This window comes from Triticum aestivum, chromosome 4A (genome assembly GCF_018294505.1).
Source record: "Triticum aestivum cultivar Chinese Spring chromosome 4A, IWGSC CS RefSeq v2.1, whole genome shotgun sequence".
Lineage (NCBI taxonomy): Eukaryota > Viridiplantae > Streptophyta > Magnoliopsida > Poales > Poaceae > Triticum > Triticum aestivum.
In genome coordinates, this window is record NC_057803.1 from 61,896,896 (window position 1) to 61,912,652 (window position 15,757).

The 15,757-nt window shown below is 43.8% G+C and overlaps 4 non-coding genes across 4 annotated transcripts; all 4 read right to left on the reverse strand.

Annotated features, from left to right (window-relative positions):
- Window positions 1–14,328: 14,328 nt before the first annotated feature.
- LOC123088708 (small nucleolar RNA SNORD14) lies at window positions 14,329–14,449 on the reverse strand. Its single transcript, XR_006442018.1, has one exon. It is a non-coding gene; the product is annotated as a small nucleolar RNA SNORD14 (small nucleolar RNA).
- A 194-nt stretch (window positions 14,450–14,643) lies between these two features.
- Window positions 14,644–14,821, reverse strand: LOC123088986 (small nucleolar RNA Z112). Its single transcript, XR_006442186.1, has one exon. It is a non-coding gene; the product is annotated as a small nucleolar RNA Z112 (small nucleolar RNA).
- Window positions 14,822–14,863: 42 nt separating this feature from the next.
- On the reverse strand, window positions 14,864–14,957 carry LOC123088990 (small nucleolar RNA Z152/R70/R12). Its single transcript, XR_006442190.1, has one exon. It is a non-coding gene; the product is annotated as a small nucleolar RNA Z152/R70/R12 (small nucleolar RNA).
- A 64-nt stretch (window positions 14,958–15,021) lies between these two features.
- Window positions 15,022–15,121, reverse strand: LOC123088989 (small nucleolar RNA R11/Z151). The gene has a single exon (XR_006442189.1). It is a non-coding gene; the product is annotated as a small nucleolar RNA R11/Z151 (small nucleolar RNA).
- Between the last annotated feature and the right edge of the window lie 636 nt (window positions 15,122–15,757).

Here is a 15,757-nt window from a genome sequence, read left to right on the forward strand (position 1 = left end):
GTGGGATCGAAGGGGCTCGGGTGGGGGCGGTGGTTGTGGGGGCGGTGGTGGGGCCTCGTAGAACGAAGAAAACTCAACGCGGGTGGGGGCGGGGGTGGGGGTGGCGGAGGAACAAAGGCAGTGGGGCCGGTGGTTCGGCCGGCGGCCCGTGCGGTGTTCTGTATGGGAAGCATAGTATGTTCCTTGTCAGGAAGGGGAGCAGGGACATCTGCAGTCAACAGCTGATAGAGCTGGCCTGTACGTGATCGGTAGGCTTTCAATTACTAGTGGTAATACAACACCGTAATTTCCAGCCAGTTCCACTTTCCCGATTTATATATCCTGGTTATGGTGTACCCCTGTTATGTACACTATGATCTGCCTAGTTGCTGTGTGCTCTTGTTATCATGGTTTGGCAATAAACTCTCTATACAGTATATTATGAACCTATCATCTGCCAGCTATCCTTACTTTTGGAGCCTATTTTTTGTGTACTTGTGCCATATTATATAAATGCACGCACCATATTACAGCACACATGAGCTCTCTCATCAGAATCCAGTGATAGTACACAAGTGTTTACAGGGGCGCCCCTATATTAGAATATCATCTGCATTACAAAGATAATCTCACAACTATTTATGTTTTCATGGTTCTCAGATATTATACACAATTATAGTGAATATCAGAATCCGCGCATCAGAAGAATATTGTGGAACACTGCAATGACTTATAAAATTGGCAGCAAGGCATTGAGTGCCATTCTGGAAGCAATGAAACTCGTACGCTCCCACATGTTGATTCTTGTTCAGAATATCATCCTAATGAATATTCTAACCTCGAGGAGTCAAAGGCAGATGGCCTGTCCTATTCACCCATCAAGGTGCATGTTCTAATTTGGCAAGGTTTTATTGATTGCGCATATCTTGCATATGTTGTCTTGCATTTCTTCTACTTTGTTGCACCGCCATCTCTTAGTTTACTCATCATATATGTCGAGATGCCATGCCCATCCATTATCAATACATATTCCATCTGTCATCATACCATGTTTTTTCACTCAAATGATGTTCTTGTGCATCAGACATCAAAAAGGAAGAGGGTGATTGCCGAACCTGAAGGAGCACCAGCAAAGTCCTTGAAAAACATGATGGTGCCGGAGAAATCAGATAGCACCCCACTTATATTGGCTGTACAACCAGTGACACAAAACGTAGGACCGACTCCAGCAGACTGTACCCATACTTCACTGGCCACACCACTAGCCCCACCACACATGACCTGCACTCCAGCAAAAGGTATACCGATTTCATTTGCCATAGCACCAGCTGTACCACAGAAAAATCCCACTCCAGCAAAAAGTACAGCAAGTCCACCGGCCGAAGACCTATCCCAACTACAGAGACGGCCAATTCCTGCAGATTGGAACCCCATTCCATTTATTCCCAGTTTAAAAGACAATGCTTTCAATGTTGTTAGGGACTACGTGCATATATTCCCATCATGGGAAGATTATTGTGAAGACAAACACCATTTTCACATCTTCCTGTCCAACTTACGTGTAAGTGCTATTATTCATGGTTATTATTTTCCTGTTTTCTGCTGATTGAACACATCAATGATTTACATTACATTGTTGTAACTAGGCGAGGGTCAATCTGGATAGTCATGACGAGCAAAGCTTGCTTGTGCTTTTCAAGGAAGCATTGCAGCAGTATCGGTGTTACCTGAGGAAATCACACTTTGATGGCAAGTCTATAAACGAATTTCCGGTGAAGTCTCCTGTGCTAAATTTAGAAGACATTGAATGGAAAAACCTTGTTATGCACTGGTCTCGTTCCCAGGATGAGGTACTGTCTATGAAATCACATGACAATTTGAACTTCTACTTTTCCGCATGTGCCTTACGGATCTTTTTTGCAGGAAATCTGCTCGAAGAAGAATTCCGGTTTGACAAGAACGACAGGATATCGCAAATATGCTGCCCGCTGCTTTGCTCTTGTTAGTACCTGTTGTCCTGTATCACTGTACTTGCATACATACCTGGTTCATTATGTGACAGCAGTATGCATGATAGCTTGCTTATCAATTGTTCGCTCCAAATTATCTGATCTGTATGAATGGTTACATTAGTGTAGAATATATCCAATGCCAATGTTTTTTTAGCTCTGCATTGTTCTTGTAAGTACATGTTGTCCTTTATCAGTGTACTTATAATGACAGGTAGTTGTTCATGTACCATCACTCTGCAGCTTATTTTCCTTTGCCCTCCATTTTCTACACATCAGATCTATATTTACTCTTACCATAAGGTTGGTACTGAAGAAGTTTAGCTGTGCATTGCTCTTGGCTGTACCTTTTGCCTGTATCGCTGCACTTACATTTATAGCTACTTGGTTATGTAGCATCACTCTTCATCTTATCTTAAATATTCTCCATTTTTTGTATATTATCACATCTATATTTACTCTTAACAAAATGTAGAATAAAGGCAATGCTTTTGAAGAAGATTATGTGGTAAACTTCTTGAATTCCCCCCCCCCCCATCAGCATGGACAAGGCCTTTATAGAGCCTGTCTTCACCAATAATGTAAGTTTGTCCATCTCAAGCCTTCAAACTTTGTTGTATATATTTGGTTAGGCATGACTGCAACAACTGTTTATTTTTGGTGTTTGCATCAAATTGCTTGTTTAAAGTTTATTATATGTTGTTCATAAACAAAAGTTTGTCCTTTCTCAATTTAAGTTTTCAGTTGTAAAACCAAGTTCCTTCTTCATACCATGTAAATTAAACTATACAGAGCAAGTGATCTTCTTTTGCACTACATGTATGCTTCTGTTCTTCATCCGTAATCCAGTGGTGTGGTGAACCTACCCACTACAGCACAATGTCATATTCTGCAATGTCTTAACTATGAACAATGTCATATCATTCTACTATTATTTAAATCGTCTCTTTATTTGCCAACCTGAAATGGTATAAATTGACAACACACTAACCATTGATACTTATGAGTTCTTGATCTGTAATCCATTGGTGTCGTGAAGCTGCCAACTCCTTCACAATGTCATTTCCTGCCATGTCTTGACCTGAACAATACCATATTGTGTTAATGCAAATTTAAAGTGTGTCACTTTATTCGTCAGTAAGAAATGTGATGAATTGTCAGCACTGATATTTTTATGTGCAAAACCTGTCATCTGTCTGCTTGTTTATCTTTCAGAGTGAGGAAGATATAAGTGTTGAACAAGCGCAGTCTCATCATCTTGCTCAGCTGCTTGCGCTGCAGCTCCCCAGCAGGGCTACCCTTTCCTGAACTCTATTGAAGTGTTGCCGGTTTTGTATATTATTTTGTCGGCGTGTTTATTTGCACTGGTGGCAATCTTTGATGCCCAGTGTATGTAATCTGTTGTCTGCTTGTGCTTTATTATCATAGTGGCGAACTTTGATGCCTAGTGGATGTAATATGCCGTAATTTCTTTATTGTATAGTCTAGGTTTTTTCTTATTCACGATGCTGCAGTTATTTTACTATATATATATATATATATATATATATATATATATATATATATATATCATGTCTTCGCAGTAAACCGGCCAAATCGTAAAATTAAGGTACATAATCGGGTCGTCATGCAATCATGATGTAGGTTGGGCCTGAAACGTGCCGAACAGCTCACGGGCCGGCAGCAGCCCGAAATGAACCCCGACCCATGATTGTGCGAATCAAATCACGGGCTTTTAACTGGCCAAAAAATTGTCTCGGTCCTTGTTTGGCCCAATCAGATATCGGCTGCGAGCAAGCCGGATGCAAACCGGGCCGTAGTTAGGCCCAACTATATGACGGGTTTTTAACAAGCTGAAATTAATATAGGACCGAAATGTTAAACGGGCCCTTAACAGGGCAAAACTAATATCAGGCCGAATTACTAAGTGGGCCTTTAGCAAGTGGGCCCAAAAGCATAGTGTCTAGTTGATGGGCCGAATCTGATATGATCCATAATTGAGCCCAAAACCTCTTAAAGGGTCGGACCTGATCTGGGCCATAATTTGGCCGAGAACGTGGTAGGCCTTTAACGGGCCGGATCTCATATGGGCCACTATTAGACCCGGAGCATGGCAGGCCAATAATGGACCGGATCAAATATGGGCCGACATTTGGCCCAAAACATGGCAGGCAGTTAATGGGCCGGCCTACTAGGGTCCTCAAAATCTTGTGGGCCTACAGCTGGGCCGGCCCATTAATGTCGGCGAAATCTCGTGCGCCTTTAGCTGGGCCGGCCCATTATGATCCGCAAGAATCTTGTGGGCCTTTACCTGGGCCGGCCCATTACGGCACACAAAAATCTTGTGGGCCTTTACCTGGGCCGGCCCATTATGGCCCGCAAAATCTTGTGGGCCTTTAGTTGGGCCAGCCCATTATGGTCCGCAAAATCTCGTGGGCCTTTAGCTGGGCCAGCCCATTATGGTCCGCAAAATCATGTGGGCCTTTAGTTGGGCCGGCCCATTTAAACTTGTTGGGTCGTGCCATGTGTCGACGTATCATAGGCGCCTTATGTCCAGTGAGTGGATGACATTTGTCCCGACGATGAGCCAACACACGTTTCCTCTAGCCAATGATGATTTTACACGTGGAAAACCCCCATTGGTCAGGGCTGTTAACGGGTTATCGGATCCAAAACCCGACCCGATAGCTTAACGGCGTTCTGTTACGGTGGATGCCACATGTCGGTCACCCTTAATGAAAGCACTTCTGTGACGCACGATTTATCGTCATGGAATTGGACACTTCCGTGATGATAATTTTGGTAATGCCATGGAACACTTCTACGACAGCATAGGTATGACTATCTTGATTCTGTCATAAATTTGTCATGGATGTACATGCATGACAAAAAAGCGACCTACTGTGACAAACACGTATCATCACGGAAGTGTATTTTTTGTAGTGTTTTGCTTCCTTGATGGATATTCTGGTTTTTCACAAATACCTGTTTCTCAACCTGATCAAGAAAAGACCACTTTTACTTGTCCCTTTGGAACTTATGCTTATAGACGTATGCCTTTCGGTTTATGTAATGCACCTGCTACCTTTCAAAGATGTATGACTGCTATATTCTCTGACTTTTGTGAAAAGATTATTGAGGTTTTCATGGATGACTTCTCTGTTTATGGGAAGTCTTTTGATGATTGTTTAAGCAATCTTGATCGAGTTTTGCAGAGATGTGAACAAACAAATCTTGTCTTGAATTGGGAGAAGTGCCACTTTATGGTTAATGAAGGCATTGTCTTGGGTCATAAAATTTCTGAAAGAGGTATTGAAGTGGACAAAGCTAAGGTTGATGCAATTGAGAAAATGCCATGTCCTAAAGATATAAAAGGTATTCGTAGTTTCTAAGGTCATGCTGGTTTCTATAGGAGATTTATTAAAGACTTCTCTAAAATTTCTAGGCCTCTTATGAGTCTTTTGCAAAAGCATATCCCTTTTGTTTTTTATGATGATTGTTTAGAAGCCTTTCAAACACTCAAGAAAGCCTTAATTTCTGCACCAATTGTTCAACCACCTGATTGGAACTTGCCATTTGAAATTATGTGTGATGCTAGTGATTATGTTGTTGGTGCTGTTCTAGGACAAAGAGTTGATAAGAAACTGAATGTTATTCATTATGCTAGTAAAACTCTAGATAGTGCTCAAAGAAATTATGCTACTACTGAAAAGGAATTCTTAGCAGTGGTGTTTGCTTGTGACAAATTTAGACCTTATATTGTTGATTCCAAAGTAACTGTTCACACAGACCATGCTATTATTAAATATCTTTTGGAAAAGAAAGATGCTAAACCTAGACTTATTCAAATGGTTCTCTTGTTACAAGAATTTGATTCACATATCATTGATAGAAAAGGAGCTGAGAACCCAGTAGCTGATAATTTATCTAGGCTTGAAAATTTGTCTGATGACCCACTACCTATTGATGATAGTTTTCCTGATGAGCAGTTAGCTGCAATAAATGTTGCTCATGATACTCCTTGGTATGCTGACTATGTTAATTACATTGTTGCTAAATATTTACCACCTAGCTTTACATAACAACAAAAGAAAAAATTCTTCTATGATTTAAGACATTACTTTTGGCATGACCCACATCTTTATAAAGGAGTAGATGGTATTGTTAGACGTTGTATACCTGAGCATGAACAGGGACAAATCCTACGGAAATGTCACTCTGAAGCTTATGGAGGGCATCATGTTGGAGATAGAATTGCTCACAAGGTATTGCAATCTGGATTTTATTGGCCTGATCTCTTCAAGGATGCCCGTAAGTTCGTCTTATCTTTTGATGAATGTCAAAGAATAGGTAATATCAGTAAGCGTCAAGAAATGCCTATGACCTATTCACTTGCTGTTGAACTATTTGATGTTTGGGGATTTGATTACATGGGACCTTTTCCTTCCTCTAGGTATACACATATTTTGGTTGCTGTTGATTATATTACTAAATGGGTAGAAGTTATTCCAACCAGTAGTGCTGATCACAACACCTCTATTAAAATGCTTAAGGAAGTTATTTTCCCAAGGTTTGGAGTCCCTAGATATTTAATGATTGATGGTGGTTCACATTTTATTCATGGTGCTTTCCGTAAAATGCTTGCCAAGTATGATATTAACCATAGAATTGCATCACCTTATCATCCTCAGTCTAGTGGTCAAGTTGAACTTAGTAATAGAGAAATAAAATTAATTTTGCAAAAGACTGTCAATAGGTCCATGTAACACCCACAATGCGGCAATATCTCCCACGTGTCGGGGCACGACTTAGAGGCATAGCCGCATGGTAGGTTTGTCGCAAGAGGGGTAATGTTCACACAATCCCATGTACTGAATAGAAAGGGATAAAGAGTTGGCTTACAATCGCCACTTCACACAATACATAAGTAAATCATACATCATCCAAAATACAATCAAGGTCCGACTACGGAACCAAAATAAAAGAAGACAACCCCAAATGCTAGATCCCTGATCGTCCCAACTGGGCTCCACTATTGATCAACAAGAAACAGAACAACACAACAAACACGATCTTCATCGAGCTCCCACTTGAGCTCAGCTGCGTCATCTGCACTAGTATCATCGGCACCTGCAACTGTTTGGAAGTATCTGTGAGTCACGAGGACTCAGCAATCTCACAACCGCGAGATCAAGACTATCTAAGCTTATGGGTGGGAAAGGGTAGTGAGGTGGAGCTGCAGCAAGCACTAAGCATATATGATGGCTAACATACGCAAATAAGATCGAGAAGAGAAGCAACGCAGCGGTCGTGAACTAGAAGGGATCAAGAAGTGATCCTGAAACTACTTACTTTCAAGCATAACACAAGAACCGTGTTCACTTCCCGGACTCCGCAGGAAAGAGACCATCACGGCTATACATGCGGTTGATTTATTTTAATTAAGCTAAGTGTCAAGTTCTCTACAACCAGACATTAACAAATTCCCATCTATCCATAACCGTGGGCACGGCTTACGAAAGTTCAAACCCTGCAGGGGTGTCCCAACTTAGCCCATCACAAGCTCTCACGGTCAACGAAGGATATTCCTTCTCCCGAGAAGACCCGATCAGTCTCGGAATCCCGGTTACAAGACATTTTGACAATGGTAAAACAAGACCAGCAAGACCGCCCGATGTGCCGACAATCCCGATAGGAGCTGCACATATCTCGTTCTCAGGGCAACACCGGATGAGACATCCTACGAGTAAAACCAAACCTCAAGTTTCCCCGAGGTGGCCCCGCAGTCTACTCGGTTCGGACCAACACTTAGACAAGCACTGGCCCGGGGGGGTTTAAAATAAGAGAAAACTTAGTTTTTGCCAACTTTGCTTATGCCACTCTAGAATTTGACATCTCACTTTTGCCACTCTTAGCTTTTGACAATACATCACAAATGCCATTCCATGGCAAAAACGATAATTTTTCATTTCACTTTTGCCACTCTTAGCTTTTGACATGTATCACAATTGCCACTCTAAAAATTTTGCTTTTGCCACGGAATGGCAAAAGTGATATATTGTCAAAATCTAAGAGTGGCAAAAGTGAAATGTCAAATTCTAGAGTGGCTTAAGCAAAGTTGGCAAAAACTAGAGTGGCAAAAACAAAGTTTTCCCTTAAAATAAAGATGACCCTCGGGTTGGCCAACCCGAGGGAAGGGTAGGTGGTGGTGTGGCAAATGGTAAAACCAAGGTTGGTCCTTGCTGGAGGAGTTTTATTCAAAGCGAATTGTCAAGGGGTCCCCATAACACCCAACCGTGTAAGGAACGCAAAATCAAGGAACATAACACCGGTATGAAGGAAACTGGGGCGGCAAGAGTGGAACAAAACACCAGGCATAAGGCCGAGCCTTCCACCCTTTACCAAGTATATAGATGCATTAATTAAAATAAGAGATATTGTGATATCCCAACATATCCATGTTCCAAACATGGAACAAACTTCAGCTTCACCTGCAACTAGCAACGCTATAAGAGGGGCTGAGCGAAAGCGGTAACATAGCCAAACAACGATTTGCTAGGAAAGGTGGGTTAGAGGCTTGACATGGCAATATGGGAGGCATGATATAGCAAGTGGTAGGTAGCGCGACATAGCCATAGAGCGAACAACTAGCAAGCAGAGATAGGAGTGATTTCGAGGGTATGGTCATCTTGCCTGAGATACCGCAAGGAAGAAGAATGAGTCCATGAAGAAGACAAACAGACGTAGTCGAACGGATCCTCACAACTCCGGAACGAAACCAAAGCTAACGCAAGAAGCAACCCGGAAAGAAGCAAACAACATAGTAAACAACCATCACATAAGCATGACATGATGCCAAGTATGATGCATGTCTGGTTTAAATATGCATGGCATGGCAAAGTGCAACAGACAATACTATAAATTAAGTGGAGCTCAATATGCAACGAGTTGCATATTGATGAAACACCACAACAATTATTTAGTTCTCTCCCGTTTAGGTACTCAACAATATTAAATGTTGGCTAGCATGGCAAGAGGTCAAGCAGATGAAAACTAGCTATCTAGGCAAGTTTAAATGAAGCCGAAAATAACAAACAACAATTCCGAAAAATCCTCATGTGCATATTTATGGATTTGGTATTGTTCTGCCCTAAACCATATTTTAGAGTTGTTAACCATGCAAAGTAAATTCACCATGTTAAACTAGGCATCTATCTACCCCATTTACATATAAAGTTTATTTAAATCCGAGCTACGGTTAATTAGTTATGAATTAAATCATTTTAGCATGGCATAGGAGCAAATTAATGCAAACAGCAGTTTAAACATTTTAGACATAGATGAAAGTTGGATATTATGAAACTAGACACAATTCAAAGCATTTTTCATATATAAATCATTTTAAACCGATGCACCATTTGTGAGTTATGTTATGCGTGAACTAGGAGGACTTTTCTGTAAAACTGCAGTCTCAGGGATAAAAGGAAAATCGTTCTAGAGGAAAAAACATGAAACGGGCCAAAACTGGTCAGCCCAACAGTGCAGGGGAGCTCGGGTGCTGCTCACCATGGGCCAAGGCCCAGTCGGTGGAAGAGGCAGGCCGGCGGGGCGCTGGCTGGGCCTGATCTGGAGGCCAGCAGGCGACCCACGCGCGAGACGGGCGCACTCAACGCGCGGTCGAGCGCTGTGGCGCGCTGCTCGACCTGAAGCAGGGGATGCAGGGGAAGCAGGGCGGCGATGGTGCTGGCGGTCTCCGGTGGGGCGGCGTCGTGATCTGGAGACGGGGATGCAAGACCTTGGCACGGCTGCGATGCAAGAAGCAGCAGAAGCAGCAAGCAAAGCGGCTCCATGGACTTGGCGGGGCGACGGGTCAACGCGGGGTCGAGCGGCGCTCCATGCAGAGGCGATGCAGCGGATGTGGCAGGCGCAAGGTTCAGCAAAAGGGCAGCAGCCATGGCGAGGAGGCCGGGGACGAGGAGCTCGAGCTGGGCGTCCATGGCGAACTGAAGGAGATGGCGACCCTGGCTCCTGCAGATGACAGACGCGGCGGGCGCGAGGTTCAACGAGACGGAGACGACCGGATCCTGCAAGGAGGCGTCAAAGAGGACCGAATTTGGGGACGCGCTTGCTCCGGCGAGGGTGATGCTCCTCCTGTGGATGCATTAGAGAGAGAGGGAGACGGATGAGACAGAGAGAGCTTCAGCAAAGAGAACGAGGAAGGGAGCAGGGGATGGCCTGATGGTCGAGGTTGCTAGCGGCGGTGTGCTCCGACGAGGTGAGGACAAGCTCGGGAAGGCTCTTGTCCTCCTGGACGAGAGGAGGCAGGGGCTCTAGTAGCGCGAGGCCCTCGCTCGAGAAGAGCTGCGGGCGCGGCGCGCGAGCAGCAGGCTGCTGGCGAGGTGGATCGAGAGGGGTGCTGGTTGGTCCGGTGAAGAAAACGAGGGAGGTGGGTGGCGCTGCGGATGGATCGGGGAAGATCCCGAGAAAGTGAGGTGAGGACTGACGGCGGCGGGTGAGGGGATTTGGTGGATGGGACAATGTCCCTAGATTTTAAGTGGGTTTTTCGTTAGGGGTATTCGGTCCGTCCGATCGTAATCGGACTGTCGAGAAAAAGAGGCTAGGGAGTCCAAATAAGAAAACAGAGTTTTGTAGATGTTAGGGGATGATCCGGACTCATCGGTGACGACTGTCCGGGTCGAGTTCAGGGAAGTTTTCGGACGCGCGAGGGGGTCGATGCACTGTGCGGAGAGGGTTAGACGGATAAGGTCAAGTGTGCGGTTGGACTGAGAAGAGAGAGGAGGAAAGCAACTTGGCAACCGTTTCCGGAGACCGAAAACATCCAACGATAGACCGGCTATATTGCCGCTATAGTTAACCGTTGGGGCGTCAAACGGACTCCGAATGCGATGAAACTTGACAGACGACCTACTGACAACATAACAACACTGCATGTCAACTTTCAACCCATAAAAGAATAATTTCCGGCCATTTATAAAATTAAAGCCCAAACCAAATCAACAAGGGCGCTACTCTGCGCCGGTCAACCGGCCGAGTCGCTCGGCCGGTCCACCCCCGTTCCTTGGATGCGTGCATCCGTAAACGTTGGATCTAGCAGTCATGCAAAACAGAACCCGCTGAGCACATGCAAAAACAGAACCTGCGTCCGCCGCCCGCATGGAACGGGCTTTCATTGCCATGCGTCATAGCTTTGCTCATTGACTCGCGACGCTCAGCTTCCATGATTGCCCTGTCCACAGTCACAGTTCGTCGTGGCCGCCTTGAATCGCCGTGGAAACTTGCTGTCATCGCCTCACGAGCACTCCTTCGTTGCTTTGCTCGTCAACTCGCAATGCCCCAGCTACCGTGAATGCCCCGCCCATCATCGCAACTCGTCGTCGCCGCCATGCATCACTGCCACAACTCGCCGTCGTTGCCTCACGCAAAAAGCTCGTTTAAGCATGGCCTTTGCTGGTCCCAGCAAACCGTCTTGCCGGTCACAGCTTGCCGTCTCGCCAGTTTCAGCAAATCATCTCCCCGATCCCAGCAAAAAAGTCATCGGCCCCAGCAAAAATGATTGTCCGGCAAAAAAAATGGCTTACCATCGTCCAAATGCAGCAAAAAAATCTCACCAGTGCCGGTCACAAAAAATATTCTCTCCGGTCCCAGCAAAAATGATCTTCGGTTCCAACAACATAGGAAAGGTTCTCACTAGTCCAAGCAAAACAACTCATCATTTGTAGCAAAATAAGTTTACCGTCGTAGGTTGTAGCAAAAATTCACACTTGCCCTAGCAAACGATTTGCCGGTTGTAGCAACAAAAAGTTTATTGTCGCCGGTAGCATAAAAAACATGGGTTCTAGCAAAACAACTCGCTGGTTATAGCAAAAATGCACCACCATCACAGGTCGCAGCAAAAACTCATGCCGGTCCCGGCAGAACGAGTCGCCGGTTGTAGCAAAAATGGCCCGCCATCACATGTTGTAGCAAAAATTTACACCGGTCCCAGCAAAATGACTCGCCGATTGTAGCTCAATGTCGTGCCGGATGTAATACGTCAACGCCTGTAGTAGCAAAAAACGACACCCGTGGTAGCAAAAAAGAAAATCGACGCCGTCCGTGTCCTTGTGAACCGTTGTAGCAAATGTCAACACCAGTAGTCGCAAAACACGACACCAGTTGCAGCAAAAATGCCTGTCGACGCCGTTGGTGTCCTTGTGAACCGTTGTAGCAAATGTCAACACTAGTAGTTGCAAAGCACGACACCAGTTGCAGCAAAAATGGCCGTCAACGCTGTCCGTGTCCTTGTGAACCGTTGTAGCCAATGTCAACACCGGTAGTGGCAAAACATGACATCAATTGAAGCAAAAATCCCATCGCCACCGTCGGTGTCCTCGTGAACGGTTGCGGCAATAGTCAACATGGTAGTAGCAAAAAACAACACCGGTTGCAGCAAAAGGCCGCCGCCACCGTCACGGGTCTCAATTCGTCATCAATGGTTCTCGCAATCGTAGATGCCAATCGTAGCAAAGACTGCCGACAGTTGCAGCAAAAAACTCAGCCGGTTCAGTAAAAAGTTCTGTTCATCAGATGCATCATTTATTTTGCCTGCGTGGCTCAACTATGCAACAACGCAGCCAAGGTTCTTCCAGCAAAAATCAATCAGCCGGTTTCAACAAATTCTCGTCGTCGATCAAGGAGGTGGTCGGACGGCCACTGCTTACGATGCAGTGTGAGGTAGCAGATGAACAAGAGAGAGGAGAGATGGAGGAAGGAAAGGCTACAATGAATCAGTGGTTATCTAAAAGGAAAGAAAGTTCGTAAAAAAGGAAAGAAATCAAGCGATGCGGTGCCTGCGTGAGTGGGTCCTATACAAAGCCTAACGAGCATGTGCATGCCAGAGGTTAGTTGCGCCGCACGATTTGGATGGATCTCGCGGCTTGCGCGAGTCCGGCGTAGCGTTTGGCCGGAGCACCGGCTGCAAACATTTACCTCCATGGCATCAATATACAACCATTATCTATGGAGAACATGAACAATGTGAAAAACACCACCCAGTTTATTCATTAGATAAAATTAAAAAAAAAGTGCATATTTCAACCCCAAATTTTTGCTCTAGTCTAATTTACAACTCCAAACTTTAATACCGTCTAAATTACAACCCCAAGTCTCAAAACCGATCAGGAAATCCTCCCCTCCCTGTTGACCGGCTTTGACCTGAGGTGATCAGTTTTGACTAGTCAACGGGTCCAATCAGCATGCCACGTTAGATTTTTTTCAAAATTTCAAGAAAAAGTAAATAAAAATCTGTAAGATCAGGAAAAAATATTTAAAAATCAAAATTCCAAAAAAATTGTTTGCGAAAAAAGCTAGGGAAAATTAAAAAATATATTTTTTCTGGAAATTATTTTTTCAGGAATTTTCTGGAAATTTAGTCTTTGGGTCTTTTCTGGAAATTATTGTTCTTTTGGAAATTCATTTTTTTTATTTTCCCTGTTTTTCGGAAATTTGATTTCTTATTTATTTTCCTGAATTTTCTTCAATTTTACAGATTTTTTTCCTGGAAATTTTGCATTTTTCTGACGTGGCATGCTGACTGGACCTGTTGACTAGTCAAAACTGGTCAACCAGGTCAAAACCGGCCAACAGAGAGGGGAGGGTTGAATCCTAGCCGGTTTTGAGAGTTAGGGATTGTAATTTAGACAGTCTTGAAGTTTGGGGTTGTAAATCAGACTAGGGCAAAAGTTTAGGGTTGAAATATGCACTTCTCTCTAACATAAATACGTCACTGAGAAAGGTGCTAATTTCATTCAACAATTCCAAATAATCTTTAACCTAGCTGATTCATCTACCTTATTCGTTACTCTGTTACATTGTTGAAACCTAAAAATAGAAAAATCACAAGCAAGATGATAACAATCCTCCAAAATCAGCGCCGCTTCGCCAGCTCGCCCGGACGATCAATTTCACAGGCTTCTCCAGACCTCTCTTGCTTTGTGGCAGCTAAATGAGATCTTAAAACTCTAATAGTGTGGATGGTTTTGAGAAAAAGACTGGTTAGCAAAGTCTTGGATTTTTCAAGAAGCTTTCAGCACTCGATGCTCCTAAGAGGATGAAAAATGTCCTACAACATGTTTAAGAGAATGAGGGATGCACAGACGGATGGGAAAATCATGGTTCTACTATTCAAAATATACTAACACAGCTCTGTGCACATATCTCATTCTGTCAATGATGGCCTAAGACATTGTATTTAGTTCTTATCTGCAGCAATTGGTGAATTGTCCTATAATGAGCAGAAAGATAGAGGCACCCAAAAAAAGTTAAAAACTGGGGAAATCAATGGCTCAGACATCCAAGGAAGGAATTAGCAGCATTAGCTCTCAAGCCTGGCAGGGCGAAAGCTCTTAGGCGGCATCTGCGAATGTTTTGAGAAACAAGCCTTTGTTCAATCATCATCGCCATTATTTTCCTCAATTTAGAATCAACAACACCGAATACTATGTCAAGCAAGAAATGTGATCACACACAAAACGGCCATGTGTACATCTGAATCACAGCCACAGGTTCTTATCAAATGTAAAAATCTCTATCAGCACAATGTAGGCATCAGGGCCAAGAAAACAGATAAAATTATTTCAAGAGAAAAGAAAGGATTGCCCTCAGAGACACATTTCGAATCACACATACAGCTGAAACAAGCAGTTGCAAATGGGATATACACCCCACAACAAACCAGAGAGGTATAGATAGAGGGATGTACACTTACAGCAGCAGCAAAGCAGCGGCTGTTAGTGTCATGCGGCACTTCCTGGTCTAGAGTTCTTCACCGAGACAGATAATAACAACAAAAAGGAAAGAAGAACACAAGATTAAGCAATGCTCAGTGGAAAGAGAAGTCGTTTTTGGTTTGAAGGCTCACGGTGACTGATGCCACCACTGCCAAAAACCTATATGAATCATCATCGCATCACTAGAACTAACATGATAATAAATGGAAACAAGAAAGAAATTGGCAGAAGAGAATGAAAGGAACAGGCTTCAGTGTGTGTAACAACATGAATCGATCAATGGCAGACAAGTCCGCCTCACCGAAATCCGCTAAGATCCTTTCGGACCTGAATCATCACCAGCCAACCAATCCAATTCACTTCACACTAACGAGATAACCAGTTTTAAACCATTTATTTGTGAATGTGTCCAAAACACCTCAACGAGACGACAAGAATGCCGCCCTCGGACAAGGGACGATGCTTCGGTGCCTTAAGGCACCTACCTTTGTGTCTAAGACATGGGGGCCCAACAGATGGCTGGCCCACATGCCGGTGATCCAAAGGCAGGTGCCTTTAAGGCACCGAAGCTGCGTCCGGAGGATATTTGGATTATATCCATCTCACAAACAAAGAAATTGCCTCAAAATAGTAAAAAGCTTTGGCACAGAGTGAGTTTGCTTTTGTTTCACACAGAAATCTCGAAAATATGTGTTTTGCATAGTCGTTGGATTGCATGTGTTAGCTTGAATCGTCTACATCTGATCAAAATAATAAAAAGCTTTGGGACAGAGTGAGACTGCTTTTCTTTCACACAAAAAAATCTCAAAGATATTAACATGTGTTTTGTATAGTCGTTGGATTGCGTATGTGTTAGATACGAATCGTATACATCTGATCACTGCATTAAGGACAATAAGCGTAGCCAAATTTACAGTTCAACAGTTGTTTCAACCAAACAGAACAGCCAGTTTTAGTTATTGTAAAAATAGCTGCAGTGGT